We start from the raw sequence: 14730 nt of genomic DNA, 5'->3' as shown, positions 1-14730 counted from the left end.
CAATGAAGATGGATAGATAGGCCTATGTAAAGAGCAACAACTAGAATAGCCAGTGTGGGGTAAATATAACTTTATTTTTATTTGAAATGAAAACTAAGAAAATTTTATAAATAATAAAATAAATTATAATAATAAATAATAAAAGCAGGAAAAACCCCACTCCATCCTCTTCCAGCAGTCCGCTCATCTGAGATCTACAACACTGTACATTGAGGATATTTATAATAAGCTTCAAATATAGATGTATTAAATAAAAAAAGACAATGTTAAAACCTCCACAATAATGTCAGACTTCCTCATCTGATGTGGAGGGAGCAGCTTGTCTGAGCGTATTCTTTAGGAGGCTGATCTCAAGTGTGGTCTTGGTTTCCTGCAGTTTGGTGAGAGTCAGTTTTTCCTTTGCCAGATGAAGCTGAACTTCTGTCCTTTCAGTCTCTTTTTGCAATTGTTGAAAGTGATTTTAAAAATCAGGCATTGCCATTCTTTGCATTTTTTTGTTATTCTGTAATCATTGCATGCATCACTAATAAATATTCTAAACACAAAAATATTTTCCATTGTGATGAATATATATATATATATATATATATATATATATATATATATATATATATATATATATATATATATATATATATATATATATATATATATATATATATATATTTATATATATATATATATATTATGAGATATATTATTTTATGAGGCCAAACTCTTTCTATTTTGCTGTAGGCCTATACTGAAAGGCTAAATACGTTAAAGCCTATAATCACCATAGCCTGACAGATGAACAAATAAAATTAAAACCTTATGAATAAATAGTATATATCTCATACTGCATGATCCAAATATAGTTTTATTTAATAATTTTTTAAAGTTTTCATTACATTTTGGGCATGAAATCCACGCTAAATCCACCCTTCTGATGGGATCAGTTTAATCCAGGTTTTTTGGACCAAAGTGATCCAAATCCTACAAAAAAGGTCTGAAAAACCTAAACTTAAGGTTTGATCCGGATCAAAACCAAGATTGGATTACGTGATCTAATCCGATTATGTAATCCGTTTTTTCTTTGGAAAACCCCATTTTCAAGATTTGATCCAATCCCTTATCCAAAATCCTAGTGGATTACTTTTGGAAAACCGGGCCCTGATTACTAATTCCACACACCTGCACCATCAATCACCGCACCTATAATAGCTTACCTTTTCCAGTTGCACATAGACTAGAATCGAAGTCAGATGGTTTAACCTTTTTCTGTAGCTGTTTCCCTTCTCCCATGGATGTTTCTTCTAACCCATGGATGCGCATGCTGTAACCAAGGGAAGTGACTTTAATACTCTGATGCAGGGGTCACCAATCTTGGTCCTGGAGGGCCAGTGTCCCTGCAGGGTTTAGCTCCAACTTGCCTCAACACACCTAGCAAGTATACCTAGCAAGATCTTGATTAGCTTGTTCAGGTGTGTTTGATTAGGGTTGGAGCTAAAATCTGCACACCGGCCCTCCAGGAATAAGCTTGGTGACCACTGCTCTGATGGTTAGCCAAAAAGAAAATGAATTAAATTAGTTTTGAATTGCACAAATAATTTTGGAGTTTATTGATCTCCATAGTTTTTCAAACAATCACATACAGTTAAATGAAAAGCATTTAAAGTGGTTATAATAAATATTACATATTATAATGAATATTTAAAGAATTTTTTTTTTTTTAGTTCTGAGATATTGCTGCAATCATGAAGGTGATACCTGATCAGCCTAGACATCCCACAAGGATCCACTGTGAGATGAAAGCAGTCCGGCATGTTCCTCTAAACCGCCCACTGCTCTGGTCACCTCCAGTAGTAATTGCATGTATGGGATTTAAAGAATCCAATAAAGACTGAGAAGATCCGTGTGATGCTTCAGAAGCAGAAGTGCTGGCCGTTGGGGCTGGTGAGAGAAGGTGTGTTTAGGCTGAAACCCCCGCAGTTCATCCAAGACACTCTTTCAATTAAACAACTGTGTGGGGAAAAGAACTCGAGGGATGACGCCCAAAACTAATGAAATATTGATGGCTATGATGATTTTGATGGTTTTTGATGAACTGGAGATAAAATATTGGCTTTATTGGATTTCAAAATCAAATCAGAGTTTAGATTTTGGTTCTCACTTGTGTTTTAAAGTGTTTCTGAATCGTGTTTGCTGAGAGCTCTCAGGATTGACTCCAGTTTTAGACCAAATATATATTTTTATGGGTTTTTGAAGATTTAATGAGCCATTTTTGGAGTATGCTAAGGAAGCAAGCTTGCAATGTTTCAGTCGAGCTGGGATTGGATCATTACATTGAAAATTTATTTTGGTCACATCAGGACTGGTTAATGACAAATGAGCCCAAAATGGTGACAAAAAGGATTTACATACAGTTGAAAGAAAATAATTAGCCCTAAAAATGTTCATTCTTTTTCAAATATTTTCCATGTGGCTGTTTAACAGAGATTTTCAACACATTTTAAAATCTAATACTTATTACTACTAATTAAAACTATACTAATTTATTTTGTCTTTTCCATAGTGACAGTGCTTATTTTACTAGTAAGTTTGAATGATACAATAAACTTTGTAAAGTACAATTTAGGTACTTAACTAGGTTATTAGGCGAGTTAGGCTAATTAGACAAGTTAATGGACAACAGACTTTTGTTCTGTAGCCTGTTAGGGTTAATAATTTATTGAATCATTTTCCTTCCGCGTTGTCCCTTATTTATCAGGGGTAGCCACCAGGGGTGCCACTGATCGGTACCAATCCTATGACAACATTCTGGCAGTGTCATGGATCAAAACTAGGGAGGGGGGATGCGGTGGTGGAGGGCGTATCAGATAAAAATGAAGAGCAACAGGTAAGGGGGTGTGGGGTTGGTGTCACGGATGAGAGTGAAGAATAGGGGTTGACCCTAAAACTGCGTCAGCCCTTAGAATCGTCCTAACTTCCCACCGCTCTAGCGGCACCCCTGGTCACCACAGTGGAATGAACTGCCAACTATTTTAGCATATGTTTTATGCAGCGGATGTCCTTCCAGCTGCAAGCCGGTACTGGGAAACACCCATACACTCATATTCCCACACTCTCTCATGCACTACAGAATTTTGTTCACCCAATTCACATATACAAAAGTATATCAATGCATGTCTTTGGACTGCGGGGGTAACCAGAATACCTGAAGAAAAACCCACACTAACACGGGAGAACATGCAAACTCCACACAGAAATGTCAACTGACTCGAACCAGTGACCTTCTTGCTGTGAGGCAACAGTTTTAACCACTGAGCCACTGAACCAACCCATTTTATTCAGCTTTACTAAACAAATTCCAACACAGAATTGTTGATTTATTTATTTATTTATTTATTTTGATTATCAGTTGAATAATATTATAAATTCAAAATATATCATAAATTGAGTATAAAATTACTTAAATGACATATGAATACAATTAATATAAGTTAAATTGTTTAAATGATATTCCTATAATATAAAAAATAGTGCTTAAGAAAATATAATTATGATTAATCACATCCAAAATAAAAGTTTGTTATCTGTGTGTACTGTGAATATTTATTATGTTTATATAAATACACACAGGGCCTCACAGTGGTGGAGTGGGTAGCACAGTTGCCTTACAGTAAGAAGGTTGCTGGTCTGAGCCACGGCTGGGTCAGTTGACATTTCTGTGTGGAGTTTGTATTCAGTATTCAGACGCCTTTAGTTTTATTCCATTCTTTGTAATATTGCAGCCATTTGCTAAAATCATATTGACAAAAAAAAAAAAACACACACACAATAGGGTATATGCAGAAGTAAGTGGAAGGACTTTTAATTTTTCAGCACGTTTATGCTCTGTTTTTTTTTAAATCAATGATCTTCACTGTCTGACTGATATATGACATATATGACTGATATCTGACTGATATATATATATATATATATATATATATATATATATATATATATATATATATATATATATACATATATATATATATATATATATATATATATATATATATATATATATATACATACATATACATATATATACAGTATATATATATATATATATATATATATATATATATATATATATATACAGTATATATATAATTTATTAATGTATTTGTGTATTTATTATTACAAATGATAATAAATTAACTATTAATAATTATTAATTTTTTTCTATATTATTGTTTAGCAATCACATGTCATTTCTTTTCAAATTTAAATGCATTCAGTGAAGTTTAATCTGTATGCACTTCATATATTGTATACTTTCTTGCAGTAGTACTTTTCTCTCCCCCCCCCCCTCTCTCTCTCTCTCTTTTGGAGAGAAAATCATTTTTCAGGTGGGCCAAAGATTTTGGTCCATTCTCATGGAACTTCACGGCAGGAGTTTGGCTGCTTCGCGATGCCAGCTGGTGCATTTACAGATTGATTCCCTGCCATCATTTACTTCAAAGTTCTCCCTCATTCTCCACCTCTCTCTACCTCTGTCTACCTTTTTCGATTCATCTTTCTTCTCCATCCCTCCGTCTTTCTCTTTCTGTCTATCATTCTCTCGTTCTCTTTCTCTGCACATCTCTTAGCATATGGTGCTAGACCAGGAATAGTCCTGACCTACTTGCAGCTTTTGCTCCTCTTCCCGGTTCCGATCCAAACTTTACACAGTAAATCTTACTGACATCTTTTAGCCTGTACTCATTTTTCATAGTGTGCAGTTAAGGCATTTCTTTGAAACATTCTGCTTCCTTATATATTATTATTATCTGGCCTGCATGGCTTATGAAACAATTGCATTGTTCCGATGCAAATAAAAAAATGTTAACTCTCAGCTCTTTCAAACTTGCACAGACACTTGCACAGAGACTACTATTAATAAATATGCTCCACAACTATATGTAACAATGATTGAATTAACATCTGACCAAAAATATCTTCATAAAACATCAATGATAACTTCTAAAGCTTCTAAACTCATATTTCTTGCTACAGAAATTGGGATGTAATGGTGTCAGATATTGTCATTTTATGCCTTTTGATATTGTACAATTCAATTCTCAGATTTGTTTTTAAAACCAGTGTATGGACAGTAGCATATATTTTGGTCTTTCTGCAAAATAAATAAATAAATAAAATCAAATAAATAAATAATAGCTTAGTTGCCAAGTTATTTATTTATTTATTTATTTGTTTGTTTGCTTGTTTATTTATCAGTTTGTTTGTTTGTTTGTTTTATTTTTTTATTATAACTGTTATTTATTTATTTGTTTGTTTGTTTTTTCTATTATTTTTATTATAACTTTATTTATTTATTTATTTATTTAGTTAGTTAGTTAGTTAGTTAGTTAGTTAGTTAGTTAGTTAGTTAGTTAGTTAGTTAGTTAGTTAGTTAGTTAGTTGAAACATAAATGCTAAAAAAATTGGGATATGTAATGGTGTCAGATATTGTCAGTTTATGCCTTTTGATATTGTACAATTTAATAGATTTTTTAAAATCAGTGTATGGACAGTAGCATATATTTTGTTATTTCTGCTAAATAAATAAATAAATAAATACAATCAAATAAATAACTAAATAAATCATAGCTTACTTGGTATGTTATTTATTTATTTATTTATTTATTTATTTATTTGTTTGTTTGTTGTTGTTTTTTGTTTGTTTGTTTTTAAATTGTATTTTTTATGACTTAAATATTAGTTTTTTTGTTTGTTTTTATATTATTTTTATCATAACTGTTTTTATATATTATATAATTCTTTTTGACCTTATTTTTAAAACCAGTGCATGGACAGTAGCAGATATTTTGGTCTTTCTGAAAATAAATAGATAAATAAAAAAATAAATAAAATACATACATACACACACACATACATACATAAATGACATTTATTAATATTAAGATTTAAACTCAGCAGCTCATTCAGACTTCCAGACACTAATACAGGAATGCAGTGCAGATATTTAACATTGTATCAAATGTAATCTTCATTTTGTTTCTTGCTTATTTCACATTAGTTGCTCTTGCTCACTGGTTTGATATGGCTTGTTATTATTTCAGATGTGGATCGAAGAGTCTTAGCTTGAGTTTTTGGTGCATTGATTGACATCTAAAGGCCGAGGTTAGGCTGGATTTATAGTTATAAGTGGAAATAATCCATTCTCTCCCTCTCCAAACCTGAACCATTTGTATACATGAAGGTCACACTATCGATGGATGCCATTAAAAACAGGCAAAGCAAGGTGAGGCACTTTTAGATCAATATGTTAACAATCTAAATCCTGAACAGCAGTGGACAAGCTTTTAGAGACAAGCTTTTTATTCCTAAAGCCATCAGGCTGGGGACCTTTTCAAATCTGATTCACAATGCTTTTTATTTGTTTATTGATTTGTTTGTTTGTTTGTTAATTAATAATTCAATTAATTAGTTTGTTTTAAACAAAGTTAATACAAGATCAGCCAATGTTACTATTTACTTTATTTTATTTTTCTATATTTTATTTTACCTCAAGAAGTTCTGAAATACCTTTGCAAATAAAATAATGAATGAATTAATGAAAGAACGAACAAACTAAATTCCACCACAATAGGACAATATCACTATAAAATATTTCATGTATTAACCAATACTATTTATTTATTTTATTTTTATTTTTATTTTTTGCTTGCTCGAGTCTTTGTTTCACTCTGTCCCTCAGTAAAATAATAATAATAATAATAATGCATACATATAGGAAATGAAAAAGTTTAGCAACCTTTTCATTTATGTTTTTTTTTTTTCGTTTATGTTGTAAAATTTGTCTATAATAGATATTGATTTTAGTGTTATTTCTTCATTTCAAAACTGGTGGCCCATATGAATAATGTAACGTTCTGTCACACCTGTTGCAGTGCCCTAGTTTGGACACTTGAGGGCACTTGTTTGTTTTGTAGTTTCACTTCATTTCCCATAATCCTTTGTATCACTGATTGTGTTGTTACAGCTGTTTCATGTTTGTCAATTTAGTCCTGTCTATATAAACCCTCTTGTTCTCTGTTTTAGTTGCCTTAAGATTTTGTTAGCTCCTAACGTTTGGTATGTTTGTCTGGTTATCTAGTTTTTGTATTTTGATATTTCTTGGATTCCTGTTTTGTGTTTGTTTTTGTTAGCACTCTTTAGCACTCCTACCCTGTTTTTGTATTTACTCGTTTTTGGATTTTTGCCTGTTCTCTTGTTTGGACTAGGTTTGCATCCTGCTTTAGTTCTGTTCAAGTTTGGAAACCTTTGTCTTTTGGAAACCTTAGTCTTTGTTATAATAAATTGCTGCACTTGGATTTTTGAATTTTGTGATTATTCCCCATTTCGTGACATAAAGTAAATATAAAAACACTAGATGACCAGACAAACATACCAAACGTGAGGAGCTAACAAAATCCTAAGGCAACTAAAACAGAGAACAAGAGGGTTTATAAAGACAGGACTAAATTAACAAACAAAAAAAAAACTGTAACAACACAATCAGTGATACAAAGGATTATGGGAAATGAAGTGAAACTACAAAACAAACAAGTGTCCTCAAGTGTCCAAAGTAGGGCACTGCAACAGGTGTGACAGTTCTGTCCGTACTGCACATGTGCAAGGTGTGAGCGCTTTAATCAAAAATATTGCCAGCCAGAGTTGCCAACTTAGCAGCTTTTCAGATCTCACTAGCGCCAAATCTAAAAAAAAAAAAAAATGACTAGTGAATGTTTTAGGTGTTGCTGGAGATTTTTTAGAGACTCTCATATATCAGTGCTGCGCTTCCAAAGTTACTCTTCGCAACGAACTATGGGTGATGCCGTCGGTGTCTACCCCCACCTCAGAGCACTCACAGGCTGCCCCATTTTTGAGAATTTTGAGAACATTTGGGAAAAAAAGTAGAAATACGACAAACAACGAAATGCAGCTTCCTCTGCAATCCTGCTGTTTGTCCTAAACAACTGTCAGATGATGAGCGCTGTGAGCCTGTTAAGCAAGGACCAGTTCAAATAACCTTTCCCAATGAAAAGGTCGCTGATTCAAAAAAAGTGATTTATTCTATTCATATGAAAAATGGTAAAATGATTAGTTTGATGGATTGCAAGTTAAATTAGTTTAAATGTTTTTATTATTATTATTATTATTATTATTATTATTATTACTATTAAATTATATATTACTATCAAATAATTAACTAATCACAAAAATGGCAAATTAACTGTACATTGAAGTGCCCAAATTGGGTCCTGGAGGGTGGGTGTCCTGCAAAGTTTAGTTTCAACCCCAATCCGACACACCTCGGTAAGCTCTTACTAATCTTTCTGGAAACATCTGTGCAGATGTGTTTAGATAAGTTGGAGCTAAAATCTGCAGGACACGAGCCCTCCAAGACAGAGTTTGGACACCCCTGTGGTACATAGATTGTGAACTAGTTTTTTTTTTTCTTTTTTTTCTGAATTTATTGCTTTTAATTTTACATAACAAAGATTAAGGTTTCTTTATTAAAAGATCTAAAATATATGCAAGGACCCCATACCAGGAATTGCTTAAGCCCCAAATCACTAAGTCTGCCTCTGCTAGTAACACATATAGTCACAATAATTTTCATTCAAATATGACCAATAACAGTTCATGACTTCTGAAGCCATACTAAATATGCACATATATAATGATTGAATCATTGATTGACAGGCAAAAACTATATAAACAACTGAGAAATGTGATGAATGCTGAATATCACTGACATCAATGTCTGCAGTAGTTTTAAATTAATTTATGAATTAGCAACTTGGCTATTCTGGAAGAAAAATAAATGTAAATAAATAAATAAATGTAAACTTGTTCTTGTTTATTCAGTAAATCTTCACTTGCAACATAAAAGTAGCTGCAGTGCTGTTTCTTGAAAGTGAAGCACACGATGTTCTTGAAATGTATGGTAAAGTCCTGCTTAAGATAAAGACACGAAAGCACATTTTCCCCCTCTGTCTTTAATTTATTTAACCCGACTCTCTTTTAAAACTACAGCTGCCATCTAGGAACTTGCAAGTATCCTTGTCAAGTGCATACTTTAAGGTTACAGGCTTCTTTAGAGCCAGCAGTAAGACTTAAAGAGTGTGTGAGTTGATGTAAACCCTCTCATGTAGCGGCTTCAGAAGCGATAAGCTTCAATGTTTATTTTCCCAGACGCCGCGTGAGGTAAAATTGACTTTTGCTATCTCAGCGAATAGCAATTATCTGAGGCGCCAGAAGCTTCTGCACAGTGAAGACTAATTAGTTTCATTAACCTGCGTCAAAGATAAAAAACAATTGCCATAATATAATTGAAATGCTAGTTGTACCTCTCTCTCTCTTTTTTGCTTCATTATTTATTTATTTCTTCTTCTGATTTTCTTCATTTTCTCATTCGTTCTGTTAGTACATTTCAATTTGAACATAGAACAAAACCTCAGTCAATAGAGATGTTGACTCTTGTTTCGGGTAACTGGATGAATGTATTTTGTTACATTACATGCTATTGTGTTTATGTAAATTGTTGCTTATTATAAATGCATTTGACCAGTATTTATGCAGATTTCCAATTTCACCATTCATTTTGTTAGAGAAATTTAAACATGGGCAGTGCACCTATTGATCTGCAATTAGGAGTAATGCATTTAATCAAAATGAAGGATCCATTTGGGTTTTACATTTAGCCATCAACATTCCAAAACTTAAATGGCAGTGATTAAAATCTGCATTAAAATGTCATGAATAAATTTGTATGACTCAAGGGACAATACATGGAATTAGTAAATGGTCTTTTTGTGTATTATTATTTAAAAACTGTCATGAAATGAAAAAAATCTAAATGTTCTACATATTTACACTTATTTGAGGTTACTCATCAATTAAAACATACTGAAAATTTCAGAACTGAACACTAAATCTCACTTTACAAATTGGATTACTGTTACGTGAAGTGGACGCTGACACAAGGGAGTGAGGATCCAAATGCAGGAGTTGTTAACAGAATGGTCAGGTAAGCAACGGTCAACATGGTAAACAGATACAAATAGGCAAATACAGAGTTGTAGTCAAATACACAGGCAGATTGTCAAAAGGCAGTCATCAGACAGGGATAGCCAATAAAACAAGGCTAGGGTCTAACACGGCAAGGTAAAACAAGGAAACCGCGTCGTAATGTTCACAGTTCAGTTCAACAAGACTCAGCAACAGTGTGTGTGTCTGTGCTGCTTAAAGAGTCCAAGTAATCAGTCAGAGCAACTTTTTGACAGATACCAGATACTGCTGTGACAGAAATATACCCCTTAACTTTGAGGGGAGCTGGGGTACATGGCAAGCAGGATGGGTAAGAGAGCCATGGAAACATAGCAAGGAGAGAATGTGAGTGGTAATGTGCAACCCCTGTGTGCCACAGGTCTCATGCTCCAAGGAGTAATCGCGAAAGGATAAAAGAGGACGGACAACAGTGGCATTAAAGAGAACTAAGTCTAGGACTCAAAAGTTTGGTATCTTTTATGAGTAGCAGTCATCCACGAGCGGCTATTGCTTTTCATTTTTCATTTGTTTTTCATTTTATGAATCACAGTCACTTATTTTTTGAGCTTGTTAAAAACTTGCTGGGAGGAATGGATCCATTCACTGCCATCAGCGATTGTATAGGGATGACTGCTGTTCACAGGAATATCATTGCCATTTGCCAGATAGTAGTACTCGCTACAGGGATTCCCCTTGACCTGTAAGGAGTGATGGTTGTACGTGGCAAACATAATTGGGCAAAAGGCTCTTAAGTTCCAATGAATGGATATAAAAGGATAAGAAAGTGACAACAATGGAGTATAAATCCTGATTTAAACTTCTCCGTCGAATGACAGCCATACCTCAAGGCGCATGACTTCCAAGTAGCCAATGGTTTTGAGAATATTTACACTTCTGCATTATGTCTGACTGCTCTGGCAGTAACACTTTCATAATGCTAGAATGCAGTTAGGCTTTTTGTTGCCCTATGTTAAGTTACTTTGCAGCTGTTTTGGGTTTTCACCAGAAAGGCATGCAGTGCCGCTGTAGAAAAAGCTTAACTTGCACTCATTCAAGGAAGAAAGAGGTGGGAACTAGTGAAGACACAAAACAAAGTGATCAAGAAGAAGAAGAAGAAGTTCCTTCTTGGGACTCGATACTTGGTAAACACTCTGGTCACTAGCCACACTCGTCACAGCTACCAAGCTGACTAATCACAGATCTTGCACTTGTGTTTCTGTGACATGTAGTTACATTTTCTAAGAAGTGCGCTTTAGGGTACGTGCCAGGATCGCCAGTTTTCCCAATATAATCGTAGCGATCGACTTCACACACATTGCTATAAAGGCGCCATTTAAAGACGAATTTGCAAATCTGAATTGGAAACATTTTTCTTCAATAAATCTGCAAATAATATGTGATGCTCAAATGCGCTTAACATAATACAGCGCATTAATAATGATTCATACTTGTCTTCCTCGTGATGAAGAGTAGGCAAATGATTCTCATGATTCAAGTTCATGATTGAACATGTCAAAACATGTTGCCATGCGCTTTACGAGCTACACCACTCATGCTACTCTCCCACTCTTTTTGTTATTAATTCCGGAAAACAACCACACAAATAACAAAGTTTTTCTCCGGTCTACCACCAAAAGGAGCACCTCCAATTCACATTCTGTTCAAGTTTCAAGTTTCTCTTTTTGCTTGCTTTAGCCATTGCTATTTCATTTGGTTTTGCCAAAGTAGAGTCATTAACAAATTTATTAGGGGAGGAGACAGGGAGGGGTTTTGCACTCGTGCACATTCGCTCAGATTCACGTTAAGTCAGATGTACATGGAGAATATGCATGAGATTCCGTGTATGCAGTGTTTCATACATCTGAGTTTTTGTGCGTACGCAATGTTTTAGAATGAATTCAACGCAAGTTTTCATACATGAGGCCCCAGGCAAATTTGTAAATTTGGTAAATTTGTGCTTGGTGTTTTTTATGTGCAGCAATTGTCTATATGAGCACTGGTGGAAGAAGACAGAGAAAACAGCTCATTTACATACAAACAAACTAAATCTACCAAGACCAGTTCATTGCAGGGTCACAAAACAGCAGAAACCGATAGTCTTACAGAAACTGCTACAACATTTTAGGTATCGTTCATATATAGCATGTGAAAAAACACAAAAAGCTCATGAAAAGTGTGCAGTGCACTTTCTTCACCATTTTTACCACACTAGCAATCCTGTTGCTACTGTCATTTCTTGGCAACCATCAACCATTTTGACAGAGGATGACAAACTGACAATCCATTGGCGTAGCTCTGATACTTAAAATTCAAAAGCACTGTAATGTCTGGGTGCTCAGTGTTTGTCTGAGGTAATTAGTCTACCATTATTACTTAAATGTGTATATTCTGTACAAAGTATGAAGCTGATTGGTTAGTTCTAGTCACATGACTCACACTGCACTTGCAGCATTCTGAAAAACATGCACAAAAGAACACGATATGTGAATGGCCCTAAGTGTTAAGTATTGGGAGTAAAGTAACAACTGTAGAGGCTGCTGTGTGTGCTTTTTGAGGTCTTACATATCTCTCGCGAGTGCCATTCACGCCAGATTTTTTCACGTAAATCCACCAGAGGCCACTGTTGACTAACTTACTGACTGACTGGCTCCTTCTTCCCTAAATTCAACCAATAATATTTTGAAAAGCACAGATTGACCCACCTACCTGCTTTCCCTAAACCCAACCGACAGTGTTTTGAAAAGCAATCCAGAAAAAGAAAAGCCCTCGCCTGATTATGCCATGTGTGACGCCCATCATGTTTTCAGATTTTACCATATTCTCACCTTGTTATTTACTTGTTTGTTTTATTTTTTGGCTAATGTTTTTGTCTTAACTGCTTTCTGAAACTGTTCTTCACCAGACTAGAACCTCGTTGTCACGGTCAACTCTGCTCCAGAAACATATATAGGGCTATGTTTTCAGAATGAGCTTAAGTTGCTTACATGTACATATTTGTGTGCAATAAAGTAATTTGCAAAAAGTAACAGCAAGAAGCATGGCACTGTTACCTGTTAATAAATCTAACTCTTGAAGTAAGGATTTAAAGGTGATTAACGTGTGGTAATCTCTCGAGAGAAAGATCTGTCACCGTCTTCATTATAAGTAACAAAATGTGTGTGTGGCTTTTCTTGCTGGTCCTCTTATGTGTGCGCATTGGGTCTTTTATAGGAAATAAAAGAGAGATGACATTTGTAAGGGCTTGTTTGGCCTTGTGTGCACAATGGCACAAACACCAGAGCCAAATCTCGCAGCGGGGTTTCTCAGCTCTCTCTCCATGTGAGAAGACATTGGACTTCCTGTTTTGACCTTTTGACGTTGAGAATCAATAGAATGCATTCAAACTCATCTCAGCTGGATCTTGGGGTTTTTCACAGACTGAGGAAAATGACAGAACTACAGCATATCTGAGCCAATATGTTTCATTCAAGGTAGGTTTTTTTGTATTTTGAATGTGGAGTAAGATTTTTATCCAAATTCAAATTAGCAAAATAACTTTTATTATACAAATATTATGCTTTTGGATTTTTCATCCAAACATTTATTTACATAATTTAAAGTAAATATATATATTTTTTTAATTAAACCATTGATATACCATTGATCTAACATTTATCATAATAATAAAAGTTTCTGGAGCACAAATTCAGCAAATTTAAATATTAGAATTAATTCTGAATGATTATATGACACTGAAAATACACCTGAAGTTCTGCTATTTATTCATATATATCATTCATTTTCTTTTCAGCTTAGTCCCTTTAATAATCTAGGGTCGCCACAGCAAAATGAACCGCCAATTTATCCAGCATATTTTTTTCTACAGTGGATGCCCTTCCAGCGGCAACCCATCTCTGGGAAACATCCATACACACTCATTCACAAACATAAGGTGCGTTTGACTTCAACCATGGCTGCAGCCGATGATCAACGAGATTAGCCGAGCACAGGCAGGGGTGGAGTTGAAAACGGAGCCGTCAAGCCAGACACCTTGGGACTCAAAGTAGCGTCAGTCATGATGACCGATTGCATGGCGTCATCATTCATTCATTCATTCATTCATTCATTCATTCATTCATTCATTCAATACAGCAAACATTTCCAAAATAAGTGAGCTACACTTTAAGTAGAAATTTCCCAGTAAGAACACATCAATGCCACTATTAAAATTTGTGCAAACAATCTAGCCTTTGTTTATAAAACAAATGATTTAACAAAAAGAGATGATTATTGCAGTAAAATATTTGTAGTTCTTTAAAAAGCATGATATATACAAGATAGATTTGGCACAAAAAGTTTGTGAGACGGAAGTTGTCCATTAATAAGCCTAAAACACACATGGTTGTTGTCATTTGTTGTCATGCAGTGAATCCAGCCAACCGTGTAATATTGGTGTCGTCCTCGCTGCTCTTGCAGTAGCTCTTCAGATGCTGCAGCGGCTGAGTTTACCATCTGATCTCGGAGTGCTGTTGCAGTACTTTGATGCCACATTTGCCAGTCACAACAAAATTTCTAACCCTTATGCTAAGACAGATTTTAATCGGTTCACATAGTGCTGCATGAAGTTGAAGGCAGCTATTCACTACAGATCATTAAGCTTACCCAATTCACCTATAGTGCATG

The 14730-nt window shown here is 34.5% G+C and overlaps 1 protein-coding gene across 2 annotated transcripts in view; it reads right to left on the bottom strand.

Annotated features, from left to right (window-relative positions):
• Nucleotides 1–14096, bottom strand: part of tafa1b (TAFA chemokine like family member 1b) — a 465222-nt gene extending 451126 nt beyond the window's left edge. The window contains exon 1 of one of the 2 annotated variants that reach the window (XM_087273710.1): nucleotides 13995–14096. The gene's annotated coding sequence lies outside the window, so the exon portion shown is untranslated. The remainder of the gene's footprint in view (nucleotides 1–13994) is intronic. The other variant, XM_087273711.1, reaches the window with a different exon arrangement.
• Nucleotides 14097–14730: the final 634 nt, after the last annotated feature.

The sequence above is a fragment of the Danio rerio genome, chromosome 11 (genome assembly GCF_052040795.2).
Source record: "Danio rerio strain M-AB ecotype USA chromosome 11, GRCz13ab, whole genome shotgun sequence".
NCBI classification, from domain to species: Eukaryota; Metazoa; Chordata; class Actinopteri; order Cypriniformes; family Danionidae; genus Danio; species Danio rerio.
The sequence above is the reverse complement of the archived record's forward strand: the minus strand, read 5'-3'. Positions and strand labels throughout refer to the sequence as shown.